This window comes from Dromiciops gliroides, chromosome 1, assembly GCF_019393635.1.
Source record: "Dromiciops gliroides isolate mDroGli1 chromosome 1, mDroGli1.pri, whole genome shotgun sequence".
In the NCBI taxonomy this organism is placed as follows: domain Eukaryota; kingdom Metazoa; phylum Chordata; class Mammalia; order Microbiotheria; family Microbiotheriidae; genus Dromiciops; species Dromiciops gliroides.
The window spans coordinates 170,164,071-170,176,990 of NC_057861.1; positions in this window are offsets into that span (position 1 = coordinate 170,164,071).

Below are 12,920 nucleotides of genomic sequence, written 5' to 3' on the forward strand. Positions count from 1 at the left end.
TCCCCTTAGTATAATTACTCTTAGTAATTAATTTAATTAGTTTCATTTATGGAAATTTTATCCAAGTTATCATCACTAACTGTAGCTGTCCCCAAAGACTCTATTCTAGGTCCTCTCCTTTCCTTTCCTCTCCTCTCCTCTCTTTTCCTCTTCTTTTCTCTTCTCTTCTCATCATACTATTTTCCTTGGTGATCTCATCAACTCCCACTCATTCAATTATCATCTCTATGTAGCTGATTACTAGACAATATATGTGGTTCTAAACTCTCAGTTCTAATTTCTCATCACCAATTTCCTTTAGGTTATTTTGAATTGTGCCATAGGCATCTCAAATTCAAAATCAAGTGGGTATCTCAAATTTAATATCCAAGACAGATTTCATTGCATTTCTGAAGAAAAAAAAAACAACACAAAAAACCTTTCTTGAAAAACCTTTCTTATTTCTCTCCTCAGGTCAGCCATATTCTCAGCCTTGATGTTATTCTGAACTCCTCTCTCACATGTCTTCTCCATATCCAATCTGTTGCCAAGTCTGTTTTTCTGCTCATTTATATAATCATAAAATATCTCTTATTTGTCCCATTTTCTCACACAATCAACTAGTAACCATTTTAAGCATCTACTATGTGCCAGTCACTGTTCTAAGAAAAGGAAATACAAAAAAAAAAATCAAAAGAGAGTCCCTGCCCTCGAGGAGCACACAATCTAATGGGTGAGATAATAAACATATAAAAATGTACAAACAAGTTATATACAGTACAAATAAAAAGTATATAAGGAAGGAAAAGAACAAGACTTATGAGGATTTGAAAAAGCTTCTTTTAAAAGATGACATTTTAGTTGAGACTTCAAGGAATTCAGGGAATTCATTAGTTAAAAATAAGGGGGGAGAGAATTCCAGGTGTGGAGACAGTCAGATAAAATTCCTGGAAGTGAGAGATGAAGTGTTTTGATCATGGAATGTAGAGGAGACAAGTGTCACTGAATTCAAGAATATTTAGTGGAAAGTAAAATATAAGAAGACTGGGATAGCCTTATGAATGTTAAATTAATTAATCATGTTTCAGGTTGTCATCACCTTATACATGGATTATTGGAAGAGCCTTGTAATGTCTCCCTCTCTCTATCCTCTTCCCACAGCAATTGATACCTGTTAGTTGCCTCTGTTTACAAAATATCACCATTGGATGAGACAGAACATACTGTGGTATGGGAGGAGGTCTGTTCCTGAGTGGTTCAAAAGAGAATGAAAATAATAACATCATAATTTATGACCTGAACAGTAAAAATAATGGGCAGAATAAAAAAGCAAACCTGGAGTCTATTGCCACAAATATCACCACAGAAATAATAAAGAGAACAATAGAGTGGGAATGAAAATACAGAGCAGTGAAGGACAAGCAAGATGAGAAGCAACAACAAAAGTGACCTTAAAGAAAATATAATCACTATGCAAGCAGAACATGTTGATCACAAACATAAGATGTGTAGAGATAATCTAAAGACCTATGGGTCTCTCAGAAGAATACAATAGGACACATACAGTTTTAATATTATAACATTGACATCTGGAGGGGAACCAAGATATCAGAAAATAGGAAGCAACTGAGCTTTCCCAATACTCTCCTCTAAACAACTTTAATATAATGCCCCAAATTCAATTCTGAAATAATAGAGCCAACAAAAAATCAGGGTAAAACATTTTTCTAGCTCATGACTATATAGGAGGTGAGATGAAGAGCTCTGCAACACTAGGGTAGATTCTAGCCTATAGTTCATATGATAGTAACTCTAGCTCTTGGATTTTGAGATGGAAACAGCAACAGAAACAGCTTAGGAGGACTGTTAAACCAGAGAGTATAAGGTAATCTGGTAAATGGTTAAAAAAATATTATAGGTTACACTCGTGCTATAAGTAGGAGGAGAACAGAACACTTTTTAGCAGCTCTACTGCCTATGCACACTTCCAGAATATATAGTTCCAGGGCAGAGAGGAGTGTTTGTAGTCACAAAAGATCAAGGGCCCCAAGGAGTATTGCTTGCATATTCAATGGGTCAGAAGCCCTTACTGGGTAAGAATGAGAGCACAGACCTGGAGAACACTGACCACACTTCTCCCTAGATCACACAACCTTGGAAGCACTTAAAATTTGAAAAAAAAATCAGAACTAGGTCTGAAAATAGCAGCGTAAAAAAACCTAAACCTTGGTACAATGCTCCCCAATTCCATCCCTGGAGTACAACCCAACTTTAATATGAAGTTAAAAGTCAACAGACAAATCTGGAAAAATGGACAGACAGCAACAATGACAAAGGAACCTAAGTATAAAAAGCTACTGTGGTATCAGGGATGATCAAGACACAGACTCAAAAGAAAACAATGAGGTTAAAACAGCCTCAAGCAAAGCTTTAAAGGAATAAAAATTATGAATTAGACCCAATACCAAGAAGACTTTTTGGAGCAGGTAAAATGATTTTCTAATCAAAATAACAGTGGTAAAGGCAAAATTGGGTGGATAAATTAGTGATGAAAAAATATGAAAAGAAAATTAACAGCTTGGTAAAAGCAGCATAAAAATATAGCATTATTTTTACCACCTTAAAAAGAATCGTTCTGCTATTTCCCAAAAGATGGGCATCCCTTAATTTCCAATTCCAACTGCAAAACAATAAAATACTTTTATTTAAAAAAGAGAATTGGTCTGAATGGACAAAAAGTAACAAAATTTAAGTGATTAAAAATAACTCCTCAAAAACAGAATTGTCCAAATGGGGAAAAAAGCTACAGAAACTCAACTAAGAAAATAATTCTTTAAAAATTGGAATTGGGCAAGTGAAAGCTAATGCCTACATGATACAATTAAAAACAATAAAACAGAGTCAAAATATTTTTTTTAATGTGAAATATCTAACTGGAAAACAACAAATTTGGAAAATAGATAAAGGAAAAATAACTTCAGAATTATTATTCTGCCTGAAAACCATGCTCAAAGAAAGAGCCTAGATATCACATTTCAGGAAATTATAAATGAAAACTGCCTCAAAATCCTAGAACCAGAAGATAAAATTAAAAAAGAAAACCTACTGATTAGCTCCTAAAATGTATCCCAAAATGAAAACTCCCAGGCATATTATAGCCAAATTCCAGAGCTCCCAAATCAAGGAGAAAATACTGCAAGCAGCCAGTAAGAAAACATTAAAATATCATGGTGTAAGAGAGTCAGTATCACAGAAAGATTTATGAGTTTCTACATTAAAGATGCACAGGGTTTGTAATATTCCAGAAGACAAAAGAGCTAGCATTACAACCAAGAAAAATCTACCTACCACTGAGTATAATAATCCTTCAGGGGAAAAAATGGACAGTTAATTAAGCATAGAACTTTCAAACATTCCTAATGAAAAGACAAAAGTTAAATAGGAAATCTGGCTTTCAAAAACAAGACTTGAGAGAAGCCTAGGAAAGGAAACATAAAAGATAAATCATAAGGTACTCCATATGGTTAAAAAATGTTGACATCCCTATATGGGATGATGATACTTGCAGCTTCTCAGAACTGAATCATTATTAGGACAGTTAGAAGGACTCTACATAGAGGGTGTTGGATTGACTTAATTATGTTAAGATGATTCTCCATAAAATGATGGACAGGAGAGAGATGAACTGGGAGAAAGGGGAAGAGAGAGGAAGAATGTGGGAAATCATCTCACATAAAAGAAGAATGCAAGGAAGAACTTTTACAGAAGAAGAGAAAATGGGGTTAGTGGTGACAGGCAATACTTGAATCTCACTCATCTGAATTGTTTCAAAGAGGGAAACATACACATGCACATGTACACATATGTACAAGCATACATATGTGTATGTATATACATGTATGTATATGTATGTGTGTCTGCACATATACATGGATATGAAAGTCTATCTTGCCTAACAGAGAATTAGGAAAGAAAAAAGGATAAGAGAAAGGAGTGGGAGTGATAAGACGAAGGGTAGATTAAAAGAGGCAGTGTTGAAAAGGAAAGCATAATTTTGAGGGGAGACAGGGTAAAAAGAGAGAAAATGAAGAAAAAAAATTAGGAAAATGATAATTCCCTTTTAATTTGAATGGGATGAATCCACCCATAAAGAAGTAAAGAGCAGAATGTATTAGAAAGGAGAATCCAACAATAAGTTGTTCATAATATATTGTTCACACAATCACACTTATTGGCTAAGATAGGGAAAAGAACAAATACAAAAAAGGATGTGGAAAAAATGTATACACAAAAATACATGCATGCATGCATGCATGCATACACACATATATGTACACACACATTAATTCACTGTTGTTACTGCTCCAACAATTTTGCAGAACAAATTAGAACTGTGCAAAAAATATAAAATAAAATAAAAGATTGAAAAGCTCTGCATACCCTTTGATCCAGCAAAACCACTATTTGATTTGTAACCTAGAGTGATCAAATAATAATTAAGATGATTTATATATACTAAAATATTTATAGTAGATTTTTTTACATCAAAAAATTAGAAATTGAGGCTATGCATATCAATTGGGGAATGGCTGAACAAGTTGTGCTACGTGACTGTGAAGGAATACTCATTTGCTGTAAGATATAATGGACAGCATGGTTTCAGGAAAAAAGACAAAACAACTGGGAAGACTTCTTTGAACTGATGCAAAGTAAATTGAGCAGAAGCAGGAGAATATATTGTACACTGTAACAACAATATTGAATGATGATCAACTTTGAAAAAACTTAGCTATTCTGATTAAGACAATGGTCCAAAGAAAATTCCAAAGGACTGCATGATGAGAAATGATATGCCCCTCCAGAGAGAGAACTGAAGAACTCTGGATGGATATTGAAGCATAATTTTCACTTTATTCTTCTTGCTTTTCATATTTGTTTGTTTAGTTTTTTGCAATATGGTTAATATGGAAATGATCCCCATGAACTCATATGTATTATTCATATGATGCTTGCCTTCTCAATGAATAGGATATAATCAAGAGGGAAACTGTTTGGAACTCAAAGCAAAAAAAAAATGTCAAAAATAAAGAAATAAATAATTTAAACGCCATAATACAGGAAAAAAGAAAAGAGTACTGCCCAAAACATTTGACTATAGAAAATGAAATACCAATTGAAAGAATGTATACATTGCCTCCAGAAAAAAATCAAAACATTAAAGCAAACCCCAAGTGGTTAAATCTAACCATTTATATTCTAAATAAATTATATAAACAATTAAAAGAATGACCTAATAAATATGAAAGAAATTCTACATAATGTAAGGCAATTTTGCACCTATCATAAAACATAGTATGGGACGGAATAAAGTGTGCAAGCTCAAGGTAACGTACTTTGCAAATTTCAGTCTAATCAAAAGTGAAAAATGATGGATGTTCAACAATAGAGGTATTTGAAACATTTTAAGAAAAAAGTCAGAACTGAAGGGATTATCTGCTTTTTGAATATCAAAAAAGCCCCCTGAAATGTAGGAGTGAATAAATGAAGCAGTCAAGGATAACATGCAACAAACAGAATGACAATAGGGAGAACACCACAAAGAGAAACTACCCAAGGAAGTCATTGATAATAAGAAATGCCTCATGGATGCAAAAATATTTTAGCAGCACATTTTGTGATATCAAAGAATCAAAAACAAAGTAGATGCCCATCAACTGGCAAATGACTAAACTAATTGTGACAAAGAAATGCTAGATAGTTGACCTAAAAGTAATGATGTCTGATGAATATAGAGGAACATGGAGAGATGTCTCTGGACTGATGCAAATAGGTAGAGTCAAGAAGACAATATGGAAAGTAATTACAACAATATGAATAGAAAGCACAATTACTCACCAAAAATATCAAAAAAGTAAATGTTATAAACTTATAAAGTTCAAGGAGAATTTGAATGGGGAGATATGAGAGGATGCTCCCAAACTACCCCTTTATAGAAGTGGAAGGTGCACAAAATATTATACATTGCACATGTTTTCTGATTTTTCAATGTTGTGCTGAAATTTTTCCTAATTAAAAATACTATTTGTTATGTGTGATTAGGATAGTAGGGGGAGAAAATAAGGGAGGGAATTTTATGTGGGGGTAAAATAAGGAATAAGAGGGTAAGGGGAGAAGGTATCAGGTGATAGGGTAAAAAGAGAGGCTAAGAAGGAATAAAAATAAGATAGAGGGAAATTCACAAATAGTAATTGGAACTTTGTCAAATCTATAAAAATACAACTCATTCCCCAACTGCTAAATGGTCAAAAGATATGAACTGGAAGTTTTTCAATGAAGAAATAAAAACAATTTGTAGTCATATAAAAATGCTATAAATCATTATATGAATATGGTTTCATTTTGGGATCTCTTTCAGGAGGCAATGTGTGGATTCTTTTTTTTTTGGCGGGGGGGAGTGAGGCAATTGGGGATAAGTGACTTGCCCAAGGTCACACAGCTAGTAAGTGTCAAGTGTCTGAGGCCAGATTTGAACACAGGTCCTCCTGAATCCAGAGCCAGTGCTCTATTCCCTGTGCCACCTAGCTGCCCCTGAGGTGTGGATTCTTTTGATTTCTACTTTGTCCTCTGAATCTAAGATTATGTGGACAGCTTTCCCTTATAGTTTCTTTTTATATAACTGGATTCTTTTTTTCTTCCCCTAACATCTTCCTAAGTAGTCTTGGGGTAGAAAAATATCTCACTCTGACCTTTTCTTGGTTATGCCACTCCAGAATTCAATTTGATGCATTACTTTAAAGTAATTTGAAAGGGAATGTTGGGAAAATTCAGTTGGGCAGTTACTTCTACTCTACCATCTTTCCTTTTCCCTCTTATAAATTATCTTTTCAAGGAATTTAGCTACAAAGGGAAGAAAAGGCATCAGATGATCATTAATAGGAAGTGAAAGGTTACATTTTTTTTCAAAATTGGGGATATATGGGTATGTTTGTAGGTAGTAGGGAATCAGCCAATAGACAAAAATAGATTAAAAGTAGGTGAAATAATGGAACTGACATTCTATTGGGGACAATCCATTGAAGGACATTAGGTGGAATTAGTTCTTTTGTTCAAATAAAATGGTTAGCCTTGGTGAGTAGCAATCCTACTTCATCAAGTGACATAAGGGTAAAAGAGGAGATCATGGCAGAAAACATAGGAATGATATGAAATGGGGGAAAGGGGAGAAGAGGGAGTTTATGGTTAATGATTTCTATCTTTTTTCTGTAAAACACAAGGCAATGTTCTCAGCTGAAACATGGAAAAGGGAAGGGACTCCATGACAGATTTGAATAGGGACAAAAAGAGCTGCTTTGGAGAGTGGGATAGTGAATTGATAAAACAAATTTAGAAAGATTGCCTGGCAGCAGTGAGGGCCCAATTGAACTTCTATAACAAAAGTTTGTAGTAGACTGAATTAGCATGGCTTTGTGAGTTTTTGCATCTTCATTCAACAGAAACTTCTTTAGACATAAAAGGAACTTCTAAAAATATTTTGTAAATATAAGTTTTTCTCCTTTTTCTTTGATCAAGTAGAAACCTAGTAGTGCTATTGCTATGGAAAATTATATACAGATTTTAATAACATTTTGGGCATAGTTCCAAAGTGCTTTCCAGTATAGCTGGCCCAATTCACATTTTCACCAATTGAGCATCAATGTTCCTGTTTTCTTACAGTGCCTCTATTCTCTTTCCTTATTTTGTTAAGTATGCATATCTAAGGGCTGTATAGTGGATTCACAGTTGCTTTAGTTTGCATAACTAAGTACTAGAATTTAGAAGCATTTTTTCATACAGCTCTGGAAACCTTGGATTTCTTCCCTTGTTGTCAGGTCCTTTAACAATTGATCAGTTGAGTAAATAGCTCTTATAAATTTGGATCAATTACTTAAATATCTTGGAAATGAGAGCTAGTCATAGAACCTTACTGCAAAATTTCCTAATTATTTCCTCTTAATCCTATATGTACTTGGTTTGTTCAAAATGTTTTTTTAGAGGGGCAGCTAGGTGGTGCAGTGGATAAAGAACTGTCCCTGGAGTCCAGAGTACCTGAGTTCAAATATGACCTAAGACATTTGACACTTACTAGCTGTGTGACCCTTGGTAAGTCATTTAACCCTCATTACCCCACCCCCCAAAATGGTTTTTTACTTTATATTATCACAATTGCCTATTTTATCTTTTATAATACTTTCTCTTCCTTAGTTGATCATGAATTTTTCCATTCTATCCATAGATTAAAATGAAGCATATCATTCTAGGTTTATTTCATATTATTTTTCCTATGTTTTCTACATTCCAGCTATCTCCTGATACCCACATTTTATCTTCTGTCTGTGATTTTGTACATGCTAATCACATGCCTGGAATATACTCCCTCTTCACTTTCACATATTAGAATATATTACATTTTGAAGGGTTCAAATCAAATGGTACTTTTTGTGGGAGAACTTTTCTGAACCCCTTGAATAGTAAGGCTTCTTCATATTATCTTTATCATATTTATCTTTGTAGAGTATAAACTCCTTGAGATAAGAATTTGTTTTACATCTTGCTTTTGTGTCTGGCTTATAAAAGTCTAATTAGTTATATTGTTACAAAGAAAAAAGACAACACAGATGATTATGAATTTGTATCCATAATGGTCTGTGGATATGAATGATATTTTAGTAACTCAGAAAAGAAATGTGTAAAAGTAGCATAAGTATAAATATTAGGGTTCATTACACACTCTGAGGGTATTATACTTTTTTCCTCATTGAGGGTTTATTTATCTGTTCATTCATTCATTCATTCATTTAATTTGCACTTAATAGTATTTTATTTTTTTCAATTCTGTGTAAAGTTAGTTTTCAACATTCATTTAAAAAAGATTTTTGTTCTATCTTTCCATGGCCCTTTATTAAACATAATTTTTATTACATCATTATCTGAAAGGGATATAATTACCATTTCTGCCTTTCTGCATTTCTGTGAGTTTTTTATGCCCTAATACATAATCAATTTTTGTATAGGTCCCACTGAGAAAAAGCTACACACTTTTCTATTCCCATTCAGTTTTCCCCAGAGGTCTATCATATTTATTTTTTCTAAAATTCTATTTACCTCTTTAACTTATTTCTTATTTATTTTGTGGTTAGATTTCTCTAGTTATGAGAGGAGGTTGAGGTCTACCACTAGTAGTAAATTTTCCTATTCCTTTCTCACTTAACTTCTCCTCTAAGAACTTGGATTCTATACCACTTGGTGCATATGTATAATATTGCTATTACTTCATTGTCTGTTACCTTGTAGCAAGATGTAGCTTCCTTCCTTATATCTTTTAATTAGATCTAATTTTGTTTTTGCTTTGTCTGAGATCAGGATTTCTACCCCTGCTTTTTTTTTTTTAGCTTCAGCTGAAGCATAGTATATTCTGCTCCAGCTTTTTACTTTTAAACTGTGTGTATCTCTCTTCTTCATATCTGTGTCTTGTAAATAACAGCATAGGATTCTGGCTTTTAATTTACTCTTCTCTCTGCTTTCATTTTATGGGAGAGTTCATTCCATTCACTTTAAAAATTATGAATGCTGATTACTGTGTCTTTCCCTCCATCCTATATCTTCCTTTGCTTATAATTTTTTTCTCTCCTTTCACCCTGTCCTTCCTCACTATTGTTTTGTTTCTGATCTCCATCTCCCTCAGTTTTCCCTCCCTTCTATCAGCCCCCCTCCCTTTCCCCTTTCCCTTCCTAATTCTGCTGTCCCTCCTTCTTTCCCTTCTATCAGTCTCTCTCCTCCCTCTTCTTTCCCCTTTCCTTTTCTACTTCCCTTATAGGGAAGCTAAATTTATATACCCAAATGAGTGTGTGTATACATACATACATACATACATACATACATACACACACACACACACACACACACACACACATATATATATATATATAAATTCCCTTTGAGCCAAAGACAATGAGAATAAGGTTTAAACAATGATTACACCCTCCCTTCTTTCCCTCTTCTATAGTAGGGCTTCTGTGTCTCTTCATGTGATTTAATTTATTCTATTTTGCCTCCCCATTTCCTCTTCTCCCAGTACAATCTTTTTAATGCTTTAATATTTTACATTATCATATCAAATTTAACTTATATCCACACCATCTAACTATGTATTCTCCTTCTAACTGCCCTAAAAGAGATATAGTTCTCAAGAGTTACAAGTATCATCTTCCCACATGGGGGTATAAACAGTTGAACCTTATTGAATAACAAGTTTTGGGTTTTTTTCCTTTTGACATTGTTGTCCCCTTCCAAGTTTGTGTTTTGATTTTTGATGTCACCATGCTAACTTTCTATGATATGGGCTCCTTTCTGTTTTTTCCTCAATTTTAGCCTATTTTTTGACTTTTAAAGCTCTCTGCTCCTGGGGTACAGAGAGCACTGTCTGAAGCTTCTTGCACTGAGCACCAAAAACCTGCTCACTGGCTTTCTTCACAGGAGCCTCCAGGGGTGGCAGCTGTCCCTTTGTGCTAGGGTGACCCTGCCTATTTGCTTTGTTCCTGGGTTCTGGAGCTGGCAGTTTGTCTTCTGCAGTATGGCTGGAAGCCTCAAAGCTGGACTGCTGTGCAACTGACCTTCTGAACCAGAACTACAGGGTCACAATTGATGACCTTTTCTGTAGCTAAGAGCCTTGTCCAGATACTGTATGAGTTGCACTTAACTCCCCTTTTACCCAAGTAAAGCAGACTTTTCATGAATCCTTCTAAGTTATCTTATGCTGGAAAGTTGTTCTTGTTGGTCCTGTTCTTGTTATGGGTCCTGTTGCTCCAGAATCCATTTAGAGGCTTGATTTAACATTGTTTCTGAGGAATACTGGGGAAAGATCAGGCAATTTCCTGATTTCTCTCTGCTATTTTGAAATAAGAGGAGACAAGATATGAAGACAAATTCTGCTGCATTAATTCAGTGGTAATGTAGTATCACCTCTAATTTATGATCATGTTACTTCTATTATCATGAAAATATTAATGTACTTTAAATGAATAAAACTTAAAATAGTCAAGAGTATTTCAAAATAATACAACTGATATTTCTTAAAATATCAATCACAATTAAGAATGTTTTCTCCATGTTTCCGTTCTCTTCTTTAGACAATGAACAATTTAATAAGTAAGGATAAAGTTTCTAAACAATGCTAAATGGTACTGCTTTACTATAATTATTCTTAGTTATTGAAAGCAAGGATTCATCAGTGGAACCATAAGGGGAAATATAAATCAAATCAGTCAATCCACAAGTATTTATTAACTACCTGCTTTGTGTCAGTGGTATATAGCTCTTTTACTTCTAAAATCAAAATAGCTTTCCCTCTCCATCACTTTCTTACATGTGTTGTGTCCATCTTGTATAATATGGCTAACTTGAAGGACAAGTAGCCTTTTAATAAATGCTTATTGATTTGATTTGTATTGATAATGCTTAATATTATCCCTTAAAATTGTATGTAAATGTTGATATTTACATGTAAAATGACAAAATTTTGCAAATCTTAAAGTGCTATATAAATGCTAGCTATTACTTCCCCTATATATGGAAAACTATATATATATATGCATATATACAATACATAATGTAATATTATATATACACATATATATGCATGTGCATGTATAAACACACACACGTAGACATACACACACACACACAAGGCATATATACCTTGAGCTTAGGAACTATTTCATCTTTGTTGTTGTGTTTTTGGCACCTGGCAGGGAGAATGAATGTGTAAATGAATAATGATTTTTAAAATATCTCATTTGTTTAGTGGTTAGTATGTATCATATGTTTTTTCATACCAGTTGGATATGGGTACAAAAACAAAAGTCGGATTTAAGTGGATAACTCATTTCAAGTATGAGAGATAGCCTGTTAAAAGGGACTGATGTGGGAGATAGAACATCATGTACATGAAGAATACTGGAATATAGCCGAAAATTGGTGTTTTCTGGTTCTTTTTGCATGAATGTTATTTAGGAGTAATAAAGTCAAGAAATAGAGTTGGTCTCAAAAGAAGAAATTCACTGTTTCAAAAGAATTGTTCTGTGACTCTGGGTAACTTAACCTATCATTGTTTTAGGGTACTCTCTGAAACTACATGGTGCAGACATAATACTAGCCTGCATTAGTTATAGGAATTTCCTCACCAAGACATTCCATATATATAGCTAGCTAGATATAGATATAGATATAGATATAGATATAGATATAGATATAGATATAGATATAGATATAGATATAGATATAGATATAGATATAGATATAGATATAGATATAGATATAGATATAGATATAGATATAGATATAGATATAGATATAGATATAGATATAGATATAGATATAGATATAGACCAAGGAAATAATAATTCCAGTACTTCAGAAGACCACAAGAGGATTCAACATAAAACAATACATTTCCATTTCAAGAAACCTATCTAATAAATATTACACATTGTTTACAAAGCTGCATAATTATATTTCTTTGCTTTCTTGTAGGTTTTCTTTTGTTCTCTGCTGTATACTTTTTTCTTTTTTTTGAAGGGCAATGAGGGTTAAGTGACTTGCCCAGAGTCATACAGCTTGTAAGTGTCAAGTGTTTGAGGCAGGATTTGAACTCAGGTCCTCCTGAATCCGGGGTCAGTGCTTAATCCATTGTGCTACCTAGCTGCCCCCTCTGCTTTATACTTTTTATTTTATTTTCCCCTTCCTGCCCCCAATACCCTAAAGAAGGCTATAATTAAGCATTGAGATAGATAGACAGAGATAAATATAAAGATATATGTATTTGTAAACTTACATATATACACTAATACACATATATGTATAACTGTACCATCCTTATTTCTTCCTATCATCTATTCCACTGAAGG